This window comes from Netta rufina (genome assembly GCF_964035555.1).
Source record: "Netta rufina genome assembly, chromosome: 11".
Classification (NCBI taxonomy): domain Eukaryota; kingdom Metazoa; phylum Chordata; class Aves; order Anseriformes; family Anatidae; genus Netta; species Netta rufina.
Genome location: NC_140134.1, coordinates 8,820,271 through 8,836,789, shown reverse-complemented (window position 1 = coordinate 8,836,789; position 16,519 = coordinate 8,820,271).

The window sequence follows — 16,519 nt, the reverse complement described above, 5'->3', positions numbered from 1 at the left end:
GTGCTGTCTGCATTATTGCTGAGGGAGGGGGCAGGCTCTGATCAGCAGGAGGGAAGACGGCGGAGGATCTGGCTGAGACGTCTGCCCAGGGGAGCTCCGCCAATTCCGCTACATAAAGCGAGTTCATGATGCCAAAAGCTGTCTGGTTCTTCAGACAGATTGTTTATGTGCGGCATCTTGTTTACAGCTTTTGCCCTTGTAGGATCAGTGCAGTCATTTTTCATTAAAAGCTCAAACAGGGAGGGCTGCAGCCTTGTTCCTTGGCACACAGCAGCTGGCCACCCTCTGCTCCCCGGCGCAGGCGGCTGTGACACGTGCTGGCCACGCACTGGCTCGTGGGAATGGGGACGTGGGCAGGAGCCTCGGGGGGCAGTGCTGGGAGGGACACGAGGGGCAGATGAAGCGTTGGCAGACAAATGATGGCAGCTTTGTCTCTTGACAAATTCAGATAAGATGCATCTCCAGGGATGCTCTGCGCCATCGCTGACCCACTTGTTTTCCTTTCTGAGGGAAACCTCTAGTCTCACAGGGCTGAGTCTACAGGGTGCCAGTGGCAAAATGACTTCTGTTTTTCTTCCACTGTTGACTGAAGTCTGACTTTGCTCTATTTCTTGTTCATGTGCTAAATCCTTTATTATCAAATGCTTAGTTTTTAAGTTCCGTTCTCAGATGAAAGGAATATCAAATCCATTAAATCAGATGGATTTTTGGACAGCAAATCCCATATATATTTTGATTTAACACAATGTTTTGCCACTTGGTCATGGTCTTAATTTGTACTGAATTTTTTTCTTTCTCTTTGCTTAGTAGCAGTTGGGTTACCCCACTGTTCTGCATTCTGTGTGATTCTTTGAGAATTAGGGTGTCCTTTAAGGTGTTATGTGACCGTCTAAAAAGAAAGGTGTTTTTGCAGTTTCCAAAATGTTTTCTCCATTTCCCAGCTGGAGTCTAACATCCCAAATAAGTCAAATTCAAGGAAGGACTTGCCCAGAAGAAAAATGGGGATAGATACTGCTGGTTTAGAGTTAATTGGATCTGACAGAAGCAGGCTAAATGTAAATGTCTTAGTGAAGAAGAGAATCCAAATAGAAGGAAGCACTTTGTGCTACTTTTGCAAAAGGCAGCCAGTGCACACAGAGAATGTCAGCGCTCTCCTTCATCGTATTTCAACCTTCAAATGGATAAAGTAGTTTTGTTGCAGGAAAAGCTGAGCTAAATAATGCTTTCAGTTCTGTGTCCCAGAGTAGTATAATAAAGAAGAGAGATCATGCTAAGAAAGAGAAAACCCAGTGTAATGCAAGACACTTTTCTGCTTGTGCCTTTCTCCCCTTTCTATAAAGCTAGATGAAAGGCAATAGTAGGAGCAGCCATGCAGCAGCCACACCATTCCCATACGTTCCACTCGAGAAGCAGATCAGTCCAGCAGTTTGAAGTAGAGGCCTCTGAATCAAATCTCTTTTAATCCTGGCTACATACAGGCTTCATGTGACTGCTGTATTTAGTGCTTGAATGCAGTGAACCTTACACAGTTCTCCCGTCTAAAGCAGTAAGGGATATTTAGGGGAAGAGCATAATGTTTAATTTCCATATCTAGCTGTAGTAGATTGAAAACCAGAACAACTGACGTTTATTTTCTATATGCAAGAATGTAGGAGTTTAAAAATGAAAACCTGAGAAACTTGTGTAGGAAATTGAGGTCAGACCAATCAATCAGGAATCTAAAATGCACAAGTAAATCTACAGAGATGGGTAGAACATAGAGTAATCTATGCACAGACTGTGTTGAAGTTGTAGCTTGGGGCAGCTAATTAATAGGATCATAAAGCTCTTTTGACATTAGCATATTTTTAGTAACAAAAAAATAAAGAAAAGGTTTATACAATTTTTATTGGACAGCCTGTAAGAAAAAAAAATAATTATAATTATAATTATATATATATATATATACGGCATGGGAACATGCCGTATATATATATATATAAAATTCCAGCAAAGTTGCAGGAATTAGGTTAGCTGTAAACGAACAAAGAATGTAGCTTCCTGACACGTAGGCAGGTTGAATGTTTCAGCAAGAACCCGACCGAATATTTTGTTTTGATACCACATGATTTGAGATACATCTTAGCTTTTGTAATTTGTTTGTATTGCAGTATCTTCAGTGCTGCCATGTAGTTTTCAAGAATATGAATTTAAGCTTTACTTTCAATTGCATTTTGTTTAATAATCCCTACACAAAATCCCCAGTATTAAAACGAGTAAATAAATAAATTCCAGAGGAAAAAGCATTTACTGCTAACACTAACTGTGTGGCAACGAATCTGTGTTGCATGAGCCAGCTTCACAAAGGACACTGAAAATCGAGTTCCTCACCCATGTTTAGGCTCCACTGAGAAATAACACTCCTTTGATTTCTCATCCCCTGGGATATTAATTATCTCAGACTGGTGTTTATCACTTGATTCACTGATAGCAATTCCATTTGCCTCAGTAAATTCTCCTCTGAAATCATGGCACTCAGGAAGTCAAAAAGTTTGTTTTAATCTCTTGCAGGAGCTGCCATTTACACAGATGTACACAATGCTAAAACCCCTCTAAAAGTCCCTCCCAAACATTCAGCAGACTCTCAGTAAATCAGATGATAATGCTGTCTTATAAATATCTGCAGATAGCACATGAATTGTTCTCAAGTTCAGGCTGAGTATAAGAGTGGTTTAAGTATTCTGGAAGCTGCTTTTCAAAACTTAATTCTGGGGCTCAGTATATTTCATGGTCTAAATGGTGTCTGGGAAAATAGCCTTGCTGTGAAGAGCTTATTAGCACCAAAGGGGAAATTCAGCAAGGTAAACATGCTTACTTCCAAATAAATCATGTAATAAAAGAATAAGATGATGAACTTTTATTATTCCATCAGCAGACATCTATTTTCAGGTTACAGTACTGTTGGTCCTGCTGTATTGTTGGGAGTTTGAAAATCTCTTTTTCTAGTTGCTCATTAGAGTCTAAACATGCAAAGTCTTTTCCCAGAGATGTCAGGAAGAAGAAGGGATATTCTGTGCTGCTGGCAGATTAACTGGATTCTGAGTTGTGAGCACAAGGTCTTCATTTCAGGAAGTACAAGCAACTGGGGAACCTCAAGCTACACTGTCCAGTGCTTGTGGCAGTCTGTGAAATATCAGGCTTAACAGCCATAGAGATGACATCTGTTTTGGTTCAGGCTGTGGTTATTACTGACATGCTTGTTTTAAATGGATGGCATCTGTTGCCTTCTCCTAAATGCTGCTGGAAACTGTGGGGGGAGGCACAGTTCGGCTTTCTTACCTCAGGAGCTTCACAAGCCTGGACATTGCTGGCAGAGCTTTCACCCCAAAACCTTGGGGCACAAGTATTTCCCCCCCCCCAGGAAGGTAGGGCTCACCTGCCATCTGCTCCCTTGTATGCTGGAGAGCCAAATCGCTTGCTTTCCTCACTCACTGCAGGAGGGCTCTTAGTTTCACAAGTACCACCATGTGCATTCTCACAGCTGGAGGGAAAAAAGTGGGCACTGCTGCTGGGCACATCTGGGCCACAGAGAGCCACAGCTCCATGCCTTCAGAGAGGGACACCAGCAGGAAAGACATTTCATACACCCACAACAGAGAAAATTGGTTTATTTAGTGAGACAGTTGGCAGGAATGGTTGCAAAGTTGTGCCCTGCAGCACCAGGCACTGCAATTCCCTAGTGCACAAGGGGAGTATGGACAGAATTAAAGATCTTTTTAACTACTGATTGTTATTAAACACTTCTAATATGAAGACAGTTTATGCCCACCTGACAATCCTCAGTCATTCACCAAAACCTCCACAGCAGGACAAGCCACTATCTGCATTTTGTCTTCTGATTAGTGGGACCTGGCTCATTCAGAGCAAGTGAATGAGGCTTTTAGCAAGATAAAATCCAATTCATAAAGCTAGCGACCAATCAAAACCATACCCATCTTTAGCAGAGACCGAGTATTAGTTTGAGATAAGAACACCATATCATCCATGTTAGAAAATGGTCCTCGAGTCATGTTTAGGTAAGAGTCCCAGAGACCTGTGCATTTAGGAGAACCCAAGAGGTATTCAGGGGTGGAAGTCAGCTGGGGGACTACAGTCTTCCTGTCTAAATGCTATCAAACATGTTTGCTGGAGGCAGGAAACCCAAAGCTTTTCCAGGAGAGACCTGCAATCTACAATCTATGACCTAAAACAAGAGCGTGCCTGAGCCAAGCGGTCTCACTCCCAGGCCCTGGCTGAGGTCAGTTTTGCTGCCATCTGCCATTGCAGCTCACGCCACAAACAAGGTTGTGCTTCCTTCTCGGGATGCAGGCAGTCTCCTCTCTAACGCCTCTTCAGCTGCTAGAATTAAAGCTTCCCTTCATGGCTATTGTGGCCTCCAGGAGGCTGGATCGAGTGGCTCCTGCAGATGGCATCTGCATCCTAGAGATGGAGTGAAATCCAGGCTAGAGCACAGCAAGAATCTCACTTGATGCAGCGCATCGCAGAGCAATCAAAGAAGCTTAGACAAACTCCGAACCCTCCTTCTGTCACTGCTTCCCACTGGCATCCTCCGTCTGCAGCTCTGTAGCAGAAGAGGAGCTGCTCCAGCCCTGCTGTCCTGGCCTCTTTGGCACAGGGCCTCTCGTGTATTCCCTTTTAAATGTACACGCTCTACTGCCCGCTTCCAGGTGCGGTCAGAGGCCTGAGTCTTCAGCCCCTCTTCTTTGCTGCATTGCTACTAAAGTTTTCTGCAGAGGCAGAATCAATTGTTCGTCGGTGGTGGCTGTTCAGTCCTCACCACCCCACCTCCAGAGCAGCCCACACGAAGCAGTGCCTGCCCTGCTGCCTCTGCTGAGCAGCCCTGAGGCAAGTGAGGAGTCGCTGGCTACAAGCCCAATGTCCAGGGGAGAGGAGTGCAAGAGGAGGCTGACATCTCCCATCCTCATGGCGTCGCTTTCTTTGGGCAATTTCATTCTGTTCACTGGTAACCCCACGTCCTGCTCCCTGCTCATCAGTTTCGTGCTGAAGGTTGTTGCTGGGAAGTATGGGGAGGACGCTGGGATGAAGACGCTGGGATGAAGGCTGCTAGGCTTGAACCAAACCCGGGGCAAGGAGGAGGAGGGGGAGGAGGAGGAAGAGCAAGCAGAGCGGATGGCGCATCCTCCAGAAGAGGGACAGTGACAGCAGGATGTGGCGCTTGCTGGAAGCATTCTCATAACCAGTTGGGGAACAGCTGTGCTGATTTTAATCCAACTGGACTGAAGTGCCTCCAGAAGAGCCATAAAGCCCTTTGATACCTACCGCCTATGCAATAAAATGTTAATCTCAGCTGAAAGCCTTTGTTCTCTTGGTAGTGGTATTTTTCTGTTTAGAGGTAATGGAGTGCTGCCTCCAACCAGAGGCCCCGCTGTAAAATGGATGTGCGTGTGGGACAGAGGCTGCTCCTGCTGCAACAGCCTTAGCATCTGAGAGGTGACAGACGGCAGGGGAAGCCCCGAGTACCAGCGGCCGCCAGTAGCAGTGGCACAGCACAGACCTGCTGCTGCCGCAGCACTGCCCAGTGTGTTGCAGACTCCCTGGCACGGGTGGTTCCCTGAGGAGGGACGGTGCTGTGCCTCTGGGGAGTTTTGCAGATGTGTAGTTAGAAAGTCTAAGTGAGCGACCAGGGAAAGTTCAAAAGGAGCAGGCTGAGGTTTCAAGGGCAGGTGTGAGGTAGATTCTCAATAACACATGAGAGGAGAGGCCGTGAAGGGCTAGAGGATCATTTCTAAGCCATCCTTGCGAGGTCAGTAGTTGATGTCTCTCCGGGAGGTCACAGACTCCCATGATATATCTATGGTCTCCTTGGATAACGGATCTAACCTACTTAATACAGGCTGCTAGCTGTGTTTGCAGCCTGTAAGTGCCACTGCTCCAGTGGTGTGTGCCCCGTACACTTACAGCCTTGCTCTCAGCAGAGCTCAGTGACCACCTGTATTTGTTGTATGTAGAACAGGCCTACCCAGACTCAGATAGTGCCCCCATTAGCATCCAAGAAACCTGTGATGAATTTGACAGAAATGAACCGGCCTTTCTGTTTTCCTATCTGTTGTGTCCCATCCTTCAATCTTCTCAGTCCCCTCTCTAGAACTGCTAGCTCAGAATATATTCTTTCTATTCCTTTGCAGGGAATTTGTGTCCCAAGGATCCTTCAAAAGCAGAGGAAGTGGGACAACTGGACACTTTCCTGCCCTGCCACATATCAGATGCATAGATGTGAAGTGATACTCATATTCTATTCTGTTTCAGAAGAGTTTAGACTAATTTCTCTCAGATTTTTTCTTCATTTCTTAGGCCTTAGGAGAAATCTCCATGCCATCAAAAAGCTCTTACCATCAGCAGGCACCTTCCATACCATCAGATTGAAGCTCACAGCATCATCTAAAATAGCAATTTAGAACCAGTTTTCTTGCAATACTGTTGAGTGCCCAAATTACTGGGATGTTTTCTATAAGTGGTTGCTTTTACAGTTAAAACCCTGCGCTAACGCTACGGAATTTTCCTGGCTAAAGTTCCATCACTGACAAGAAAGGTTTGGCCCCTATTTGATGTTCCTTGGCAAAAAGAATTGTATTTCTGAAAATGTTGTGACTATCTTCCACCTAATACAGTTTGCTGAGATATCTCATTTGGGAGAGGGCACTGGAGACGCTCCTCATACTGCCTGCAAGAGAAGGCCGGGAGGCCATAGTGTACTTCCATTATTCAGCACCTCCTGTTTGTGTGTTGATGATCTCAGCAATGATCTGCCACCTCAGACTTTTGTACACATTACTTTCAGATTCTAAATAACTCTTTACCTTTCTAGCTGTTGTATATTTCAGCCTCCTAGTGCATCAACAGGCTCCATTATCACAGAATCACAGAATCACAGAATCTCTAGGTTGGAAGAGACCTCAAGATCATGGAGTCCAACCTCTGACCTAACACTAACAAGTCCACCACTAAACTGTATCGCTAAGCTCTACATCTAAAAGTCTTTTGAAGACCTCCAGGGATGGTGACTCCACCACTTCCCTGGGCAGCCTGTTCCAATGCCTCACAACCCTTTCGGTAAAGAAGTTCTTCCTAACATCCAACCTGAACCTCCCCTGGCGCAACTTTAGCCCATTTCCCCTCGTCCTGTCACCAGGCACGTGGGAGAACAGGACAACCCCCACCTCGCTGCAGCCTCCTTTAAGGTATCTGTAGAGAGCGATAAGGTCGCCCCTGAGCCTCCTCTTCTCCAGGCTGAACAAGCCCAGCTCCCTCAGCCGCTCCTCGTAGGACTTGTTCTCCAGGCCCCTCACCAGCTTCGTCGCCCTTCTCTGCACCCGCTCAAGCACCTCGATGTCCTTGTAGCGAGGGGCCCAAAACTGAACACAGTACTCGAGGTGCGGCCTCACCAGAGCCGAGTACAGGGGGACGATCACCTCCCTAGCCCTGCTGGTCATACTGCTTCTTATACAAGCCCAGATGCCATTGGCCTTCTTGGCCACCTGAGCACACTGCTGGCTCATATTCAGCCAACTATCCACCATCACTCCCAGGTCCTTCTCTGCCTGGCAGCTCTCCAACCATTCCTCTCCCAGCCTGTAGCTCTGCTTGGGGTTATTGCGCCCCAGGTGCAGGACCCGGCACTTGGCCTTGTTGAACTTCATGCAGTTGACCTCAGCCCATCGGTGCAGCCTATCCAGATCCTCCTGCAGAGCCTTCCTACCCTCGAGCAGATCGACACACGCACCTAACTTGGTGTCATCTGTGAACTTACTGAGGGTGCACTCAATGCCCTAAATTATGCTGTTATCTTTGTTGCTCTCAGAATCTAAGGCTGAGGTGAATTTTAGGCATAGCTTGTTTCCATTACTCTCTTTATTGGCATTTTCAAGCAACCATTTGTCTTCAATATCTGCAGCTGCATCCTGAAGGATTTTGAAAAGGTACATGCAATATTTTCCTCTCATGGGAGCTTCTTTTTTATGCAGGGTTTTCCCCCTCCTCCTGCCTATTTGAAAAAAAAAAAAAAAAAAAAAAAAAGTTTCCACTCCACTGCTGACTTGACAACATGAAAAGCATCTCACAGATGGGCTGACTCTCAAAGAGGCAAGAATCTTAAAACCCAGCAGATCCTAGTCTAAACCCCACCGTTTCCCGGCTGCATTATGAATCAGTACCCTGATGTAGTTTCTTTCCCACTGCAGTTTTCAGCATACTCCATCTTTTTCATTTCCTCTGTAGCTCTACTTACAGATGGCAAACTAATCACTGTCTGAGCAATGCACCTCAAAATATTTGTTTATGCTGAATGAGTCTAGCTGGATTTTCTGTTCACATCATCTGCTGGTCATGTTAATCCGTACCAAGGTTTTGTTCATGGTACTGAGCTCAAAGCACAAATCTATTATTCAGGGTAAAGAAGTAAAACTGTAGGAAAAACACAGTACGAGCTAGCTGTGAAAATGAGCATTCAGCATACTTTTAGCAAGAGCAGAAGCAGAGATTATTTGCAATAGCACAGGTAAAACAATTACGAAGTCATTGTGTGGACTTGATTAAACACGCAATTCGGTTTCTTCCCACTAAAGAGTCTACACGGGTACAGACCTCTGTTCCCACACAATATTTATCCTTGCAAGCATCCAGCTGAGACTCAGGCTGCTGTTGAACACAGGTAATTGCAGCCTCACTCCCATTGCCTTCAGTCAGCCTCTCCAACAGCTTTCATTGCTGTGACCTAGATTGTGAACAAGTGCTTTCTGATGGTGTTTCAGAGGAAACTAATCTCACACTCAAACTGAATTATGAACAGCTTCATCTGTGCCTGAAAAAAGTTTATTTCTGCCTCCATCCTTGAGCAGCAAATCCCTAACGACCTGTTCTTACACACAAGCTCACCTGCAAAGGCACAGACTGCAGAGAAGCAGCCTTACAGGGCTTTTCTTTCTCCAAAAGCAAAACTGCTGCTGGCTATAGGCACCAGAGGTTTATCCATATTTTTCAGAGGTTTTCAGAATTTTAACATGCTAAACAGCTAAGGTAAAATTAAAGCCTTAATTAGCAACTGCAAGAGAATGACAGAAGACTGATAAGGACACCTCAGCAATCACCACAAACCCCGGTTACACTGTGCTAACCAAATTCCCTGTCCCATTGTGTGGAGTAACATCCAGTCAATAATACCCCATGTGGACAACAAGATATCAGTATTAGCATTGGAGTGAGATGTCCTCACTGCCTCTTGAGCTCTGGGATCAATAATGACAGGGGGGGAAAGAAAAATGCAAGTAGGAAGGCCAGCTGCTCAAAGGATCCTTTTATGTTGGCATAATGTACTGGTGGCTTGCTGCCTGAAAACAGCGACATCGGTACGGCCCTTGGAGAGTGGTGTGTCTGTATCAGCACCGCCAAATCTGCACGCTACGTAGATCATATATGAAAAAACTTTTGCCTTCCTCATTCATTTCTCCAAACAATGCTGCCCGTTGCCTTCCTGTTAAAGGTGCTTGTGCATCTGCTCTTGCAAACCACAAACCTGTCCTTAGTGTTTTCCCCCAGACATCGTCCTGTTTGTGCATTATTAAAGCCTTGCTTTTACAAGGGGACAGTCTGATTTAAGCCTCGCTGGCCACTATTACATTCATGCAAGCACTCACTTCGTAAGAGGGACTAGTCCAGAGAAAGTGCTGGCTATATGGACTAGAAATACACCCCACCCTCCTCCCAGGTATGGAAGGGTTTGAACTTGCAACCCTCTGATGTTTCCTATCATTGACTAGGAGCATCCTCCACGCCACAGAAATGAGGAACACAACTCTCCTTCCAGTGCTCTCCAGGACACCTCTGGGTCTAGTCCTGCACACATACACTTGTTTACTCAAGTGGAGTGCCCACTGAAGCTAAGATACAGACGCAAAGAGGAACGAGATCTGTTGTGGTAATTCCTGGCACTGAGGGCCGGGGCTGATGGGCTTCCTTCCAGGGACATCTGGTCATTAACCCTCACGGTATAAGGGCTTTTAGGCCCTTTCATTCTGGACAATGGGCTGTATGGTAAGAAATGCTAACTTCATGCAGCAGAGGCTTAATCACACCTTTTGGGACTTTAAAAGCTGGTTGCTATTGATTGAGGCAAGGGTGGTGAAGCGAGGTCACAGCTGCCTTCATCTTTCATACGGGGTCCATGGAGACCACGCGAAGTAGCGTGCAGAGCTCCCTATTGATTCAGGTGGCTTGGCAATTAACAAGCCCTGTTTTCATCTTTCAGCCATGTATCCTTCACCAGATGAAGCCTAGTGGGCTCAGCCAGCTATCGTGGCTGAGCAAAGCAAGTTGGAGGCGCTCGGCTGTGACACCAGATTAACGCTGAGCAGGGCTTCATTTCACACAAGTGCAGGTTGTCCTGAGACCCACCCTGCAGACTGCACAGATGGGGCAGTGCTGCCATGCCTCTTCCACCAGGCCCAGGTTGTGCCAAAAACCCAGCAAAGTGGAAATGGTGTGGCTCTGGAGGAAAGACTTGCTGTGCAGAGTGCTCAGAGGGGAGGCCCTGAAATGAGGCTGTGTGAATGGCTTCTTTTCTGCGCTGCCCTAATCCTGCTCCTGTCCCGCCAGCTCTCCACTAAAATACGAGCTGGCAACCCACACGTAGATCAGTGGAACTCTGTAGGGACAAGGAGTGTGCCCTCGGGCACCTATACAGACGCTGAAGTTTGGGAGATCCTCAAACTGCCTTTGTAGAGCACCTGGCACAGCACAGTCCAGGGCAACAGAAGGGCTTAGTCCTCCTGTGCCCTCTGCCCATGGTGAGTAACAATGGCAAAGGCACAGACACAGCCCACAGTCAGCTCCGGGGCATAAAGCACCCGGTAATTTCCCAGCAGGGAAATGGGTGCGTCTCGCAGTACACCACTTTGTTGCCCAAATAAAATAAAAGGCCATTGCATTTTCATAGCCACAGTTTTATAAAAGAGTAGTCAAAGCACACAGTTTATCATGCACACAAATGATCAGGCAGCTAAATGATGCGTTCAAAGTACAAAGATTTCCAGAAACAATAGCGGACTTTACCACATGTTATGGAGAACACAGCATCTCTCACGCAGGCCTCATGCAGGCTGAATGCCTTCTGGCTATTCTTGCAACACTAAGAATGCAAAGACAGTAGTTATTATACTAATGTAAGACAAATGCTGCCCTTAAAGTCACGTATACAAAGGGCACTGTTGCTATTTTTATAGTCAGAAATGCAGTTGGTACTTTACAGACGAACCTTAAAAGAAATTCCCTATGCCCATGCCAGTAGTTTTCCTCAAACCTTGCCCCACGATCTCCCGGTGCAGAAGTGTGCACACATGGCCCACACGTGCTGAGCAGCCTCTGAGCACGTAACACCCTTTGCTTTCAAGTGAGCAGCATCCAGCATCCTGACGGCAGGTCTGAGGCCTTAACTAGGGGAGGGAACGGGCTGGGCAAGGCACCTGGAACTCGAAGGAGACTGTTGCATCTATTTCCAAAGGATAAACATGTGTCCCACACAAACACCTTCCATTTTAGCAGCTCATGGCTGCAGTCCCTGACCACCCACCTTCCTGTCATTTCCTGCATTCCTGTGCCTTACCCCTGGACATAGTGGGAAAGGCACATCCTGACTTTCGCAAGCAGGGGCAGAGGAGGAACAAGAGCTGCTTCCTTGCCCAAAGGCAACTTGTTTTGGTCTGCTGATTTGCACTGGCTCCACGCACAGCGTTCCCTACCCTGCTGTTCCACGGTGCCTCACGTTGGTGTGACATACGTCTCCTCACATTGTGTTTCTGCGGATATCCCTCTAAAGCCAGCTAACTCCTTCCATCTTCTGCAGAGACTCATTGGGCTCCAGTGGGAACATAAGCCACATCTACAGAGTGAAAAGGTTATTTTAAAAAGCACCTCTACTATATGTGTGGGTAACTATGCTCATAAACTGCTTGCCAGGCCTTAATGCACTTCTGTAGGAAGCTGCTGCCCAGACCTCAGTGCCTCACAGTGACTGCACGCCTCCCGCACCGGGTAAACAGGAGGGAGACTCGCACCGTTCCCAGCCAGCAGACACCAGGATGTTTGTACGTTTGCATCATTTATTTGGGGCTGATCTCATCTATTTATGACCCATTTATGTGCACTGTTCTCTTCACCAGAGGCACATTAGCAGGCTGCCATCAGATTCTTCTGCTCCATCCGCCGCAACGAGCGGCTGCCCCCAACTGTCTCCATGGGCCATTGCCCACTGCTGCCTCCAGCCACCCAGCTGTGGCTGCTGCTCTCTGAGAGGAGCTCTGTCACTCTGCCACTGTTGAATCAGCTCCAAAAATTTATTTAAATCCTGTCTGCTTATGGAGACAAATCTTTTACATTTAACCCAGTATCGTCTTCTTCAAGGTATAAGCTTATTCTTCTCACCCAGCAATTTTCTTACCTACTTGCTTTGTGTTATTCTGTGATAAAATCTGGCTAAGGGGCGCCCTAATTATTGCAGCATCCAAATGATAGGCTTCAGGCAAAACGACAATTACTTATTCCAAGTAAATTAACATATTCTGAATACATTCAAGCTTAATTTAACAGACCATTATACTTACTACACAAATTTATCACATGCAAATGTTTAAACTTGGTAGAGAGCAACATACTCTTTCACAAGGTATTGGGGTCAAAAGTAAATGCAACCACAATTTGCCTTAACATGAGCAAACGCCAAACAATTTAGGGACCTAAACAGCAATTTGTTCAACTGCATCAAATTTTAAAAGCATACAAAGAAGCTCTTCCCAGGCTTTTAATTACGACAGAGAATTCAATCTCTCCCTTAAATTCTGTTCCTCAGCCAAAAACAAGAAGAAAAAAAAATGATGGAGAAAGTTATAAACTCCCTCTCTCCTCCTCCCTACCTTGGAACAGATTCAGGGCTTTATTCTGAGGTCTGTCTACGCCTCCAAATACTACACTTTAGATTTTTATCGCTTTTATCTATTGACATAACACACAGAATGCTCTCTGGGGTGAGAGGAGAAAGAGCTGTTTGAGTTTTGTACAGGAAATCTTGTATGCCACGGCATCGATCGACGTGCTCAAATCACAGAGCTCTGGGAGCAACAAGGTAATGATCCGTACCACAGCGCTGCCTACGGGAGCATATCGCATTCCCTTCTGTCACTGCAGCTGTGTCAGCTGCACATCTCCTTCTGCATTTTAGCCTGTCTTTTGAAATAACTTTTAAACAAATTTGGTCACTTTTTAACAAACTGGAAGAAAGGCAAAAAGGTACTGCATTCAGCTTTAGCTATGACTGCCAGAGCTGTGTGAAAACCAGTTCCTCTGGCATGACAGCTGTTTCACAGACATGCAGGCACACACTACACCTTTCTCACCTACTTTTTCCCTTCCTTGAAAATGTAATTTTGTGTTCATCCTGCTTCTGACTCTGGCTACAGGGTGAGGGGAAATATTGCACTATGTTCCCCACCCCATGTCCCAAAGTATCGTCCTAGGTATTTTTTCCAGCAGGATGAACTGAGGGCAGTAAAGCAGTGAATTAATTCACCCTGCTGTTACTTAGACACTAGCAAAGAAGAAAGCTGTGTCCCCAGAATGATCTTTTCACAGCATTCTGACCATTCTCATAGCTGCCCTATGGCTTCATGACCCATTTTAAAGATTCTGCTGCTGTAATAAAGCCAAGGACAGTAACACTGCTGTATAAACCGAGCTAATGGTCACATTACAGGCCTTTAGTGTTCTTCATGCTCATCACAAAGTATTGATATCAAGATCATTAAGGGAATTAGGAAATAAATCACACTTGAGAGAACACGATGCCAGCCACGTCCAGATGATTCCAATTTCCTTCACTAAAATACTTTTGATTAAAACGCATTACTGGTGACGTGTCTAAAAAGGAACTTGGACTTCAGGGTCTGTAATAACTGCAATATGTTCTCAGTCTCCAGCCTTGCCACAGACTGCATAAGCTCAGTGTTAAAAACTGCTGCAAAAAGAGTTATTAGGTGCTTGTTTCAGACACAGACTTCTCACTGCAGTCATTGCTGATGTCCTGGCACACCCTGTGCAGGATCGTCTGCAAATTAAAATCATTATTTAGATGTTCCAGACACACTGTGCACCAGAGTCACACAGTGTCAATTTTGCATAAATTTCCACATATGGAACATTTTAAAAATCTCCCAGCTGCAGCAGGAGAAATTGAAAGGAACAGTTTCAGCAATCAGTAACCTCCTAATAGCACCAGAATCTCAGCTTTTACATGGACAATGAATTATTGCTCAAAAGGTCTCCCTGACTCACGCTGATAACACTGCTTTCTATCAAGATTGCTTTAAATTACTCATCTTTCTCCAGAGACACTAAGATAAACTCTTACCCCATAGGTGTATGTTCTAGGTTTGTGTCACGGGGCAGAACAGAAGCCAAACACAAAAGGATACCAAAGCTTATATTTTACTCACATTAGGTAAAAGCTGTAAGTCATTGGTCATCAAAACTATTGCAGATTTCAGTGATGCTGTTTGTCTCAGCCCAGCCTGAGATGCCCAAAATTCTCAGTGCTTTTAAAAAGGTGGTTTCAGTGGAAAACCACTTTGACTTTTTGATGGGTCCTGCATTTTTCTGTGTAGGTGGCACGCAAAAGTGAGGAAATTGAGAGAATGGGACACAAGCATGCAGATTTCCAAGGCCTGGTTTAGAGGCAGGCTAGCTGTATGTCTCCCAGCCTGCTGAAGTGATATGCAGGCTCATCAGGGTGTCAGGGAAGGGCCTTAGGCAGTGGACACACAGGGAGAGAGAATCTTTGCTCTTACCCACTGCAGCTATTCCTCTCTGCAGTTTCCATGGGATCGCTCAATTTCCAGATGCACCTTTACCTCCCAGCACTGGCAGCTACTTAGACATGAAAGCTTTAGCCCTTCGAAAACTTTGTGAATTCATCAGACGTATGATGAAATCTTGTGAAGATTAACACTGAGATACGTATCTACAGAGCTTTTAAGAAATTTGTAATTCAGTCAGTCACCGAGACTCTCACCTCCTTTCCCCCTGAGCAGGTGAGCTGTCTCCCAGCGAGCAGCTGGTTTGTGCAGGAGGTTGCAGTATCTAGTACTAGATTGAAGCATTGCCTGCCACGGAAACCATCTCAAGCCTTGCCATCTTCCTCTCCAGTCACAGTGTGATCATACAGCAAATTCTAACAGTGAATTGTACTCAAGCTCATAAAACCAAGGGGCTGCCAGATTCCTCTTTGTTTTGAGAACATGGAGAAACAACTGAGAGCCTGCCACAGATTACGTTGGTGGAGCATCCCCAGCAGGCCTCAGATGGAAGCAGGATGACAGACAGAGGACGAGTTTTCAGTTTCAGAACTTTCAGAACTTGGATTTATCAGAGTGCAGCAAGAGTCAGGGAAGAGTGAATTAAAAGTTCAAGAATCCTGGTGCGGCTTTTTTGCCTCTGATCCAAACTGGCTTCGTGATCTGGGAGGTAACATGGGGAATGTTGAAATGAAGGGACTAGCAGAAAGGACTATGACATCTGTTCCCACCTATGCCTTCACTATTAAAACCAGCATTTTTTCACCACTCTCCTCAGCCAGCCAGCCATCTGTATTATCAAAGAGAAAACTCTACGTTGTTCCACTTCTGACAGGACAATATCCAGACAGCCCATATTTTAACAGGACTCAGAGACTCCGGATTCTGCAGCCCTGTGGCGTTTGGAGTTTCCTGCCAGCAGGAACAGATCCCTTTGCACTACGAGTGCAATAAGTGATCCCTTGAGCTAACGCAGCACTAGCTCTTCAGGGCATGCAGGGGGACAGCTCTGTTCTCATACAATAGCAGCTGCTGGGACAGATATGTGCAAACTGAACAATTCAAAGCAGTATCACATTTCTGGCTAAGACTTTTTTTCCCTATGCTGGGTTTCCCACAGTGGATTATTTTGAATTCAACTTCATTGCCTGATCTGTTTACTGGTTAGGATGTTTATTTTTCATGGAGAAAAGAAAAACAATACATGTTTTATGAGAGCGGCATGAGAACAAAGTATGGAAAACCAAAGGAAAATCCTAAAATGAACTCTTCTTGCCTAGGGAAGAGAACATGGCTGCTCTATCCTAGTATTCCACTCATGTGGAGAAGCTTTGTTTTTGTGAAATGTTACACATGCTCCAAGTTGCTGCAGATAGCTGTATAGCCCCTTCTTTGTCTTACCGTGGCAGGCAGTTGCCATCAGTCGTGCAGTGCACAGCACGGCCCCAAGCCCGCAGACACATTGGCTGGGAGTCAGCTGCCTAATCACAGCCACCTACGTTGTAATGCTCTCACGTTTTGTCCCCAGTCTGCTCCTGCCTCTCCAAAAAAAGGCACAGATTTCATGCACAGGCTGTGTTATACGCTAGCCTGGTGCAGATCTTGTGGATACACAGGTTATCTAAAAC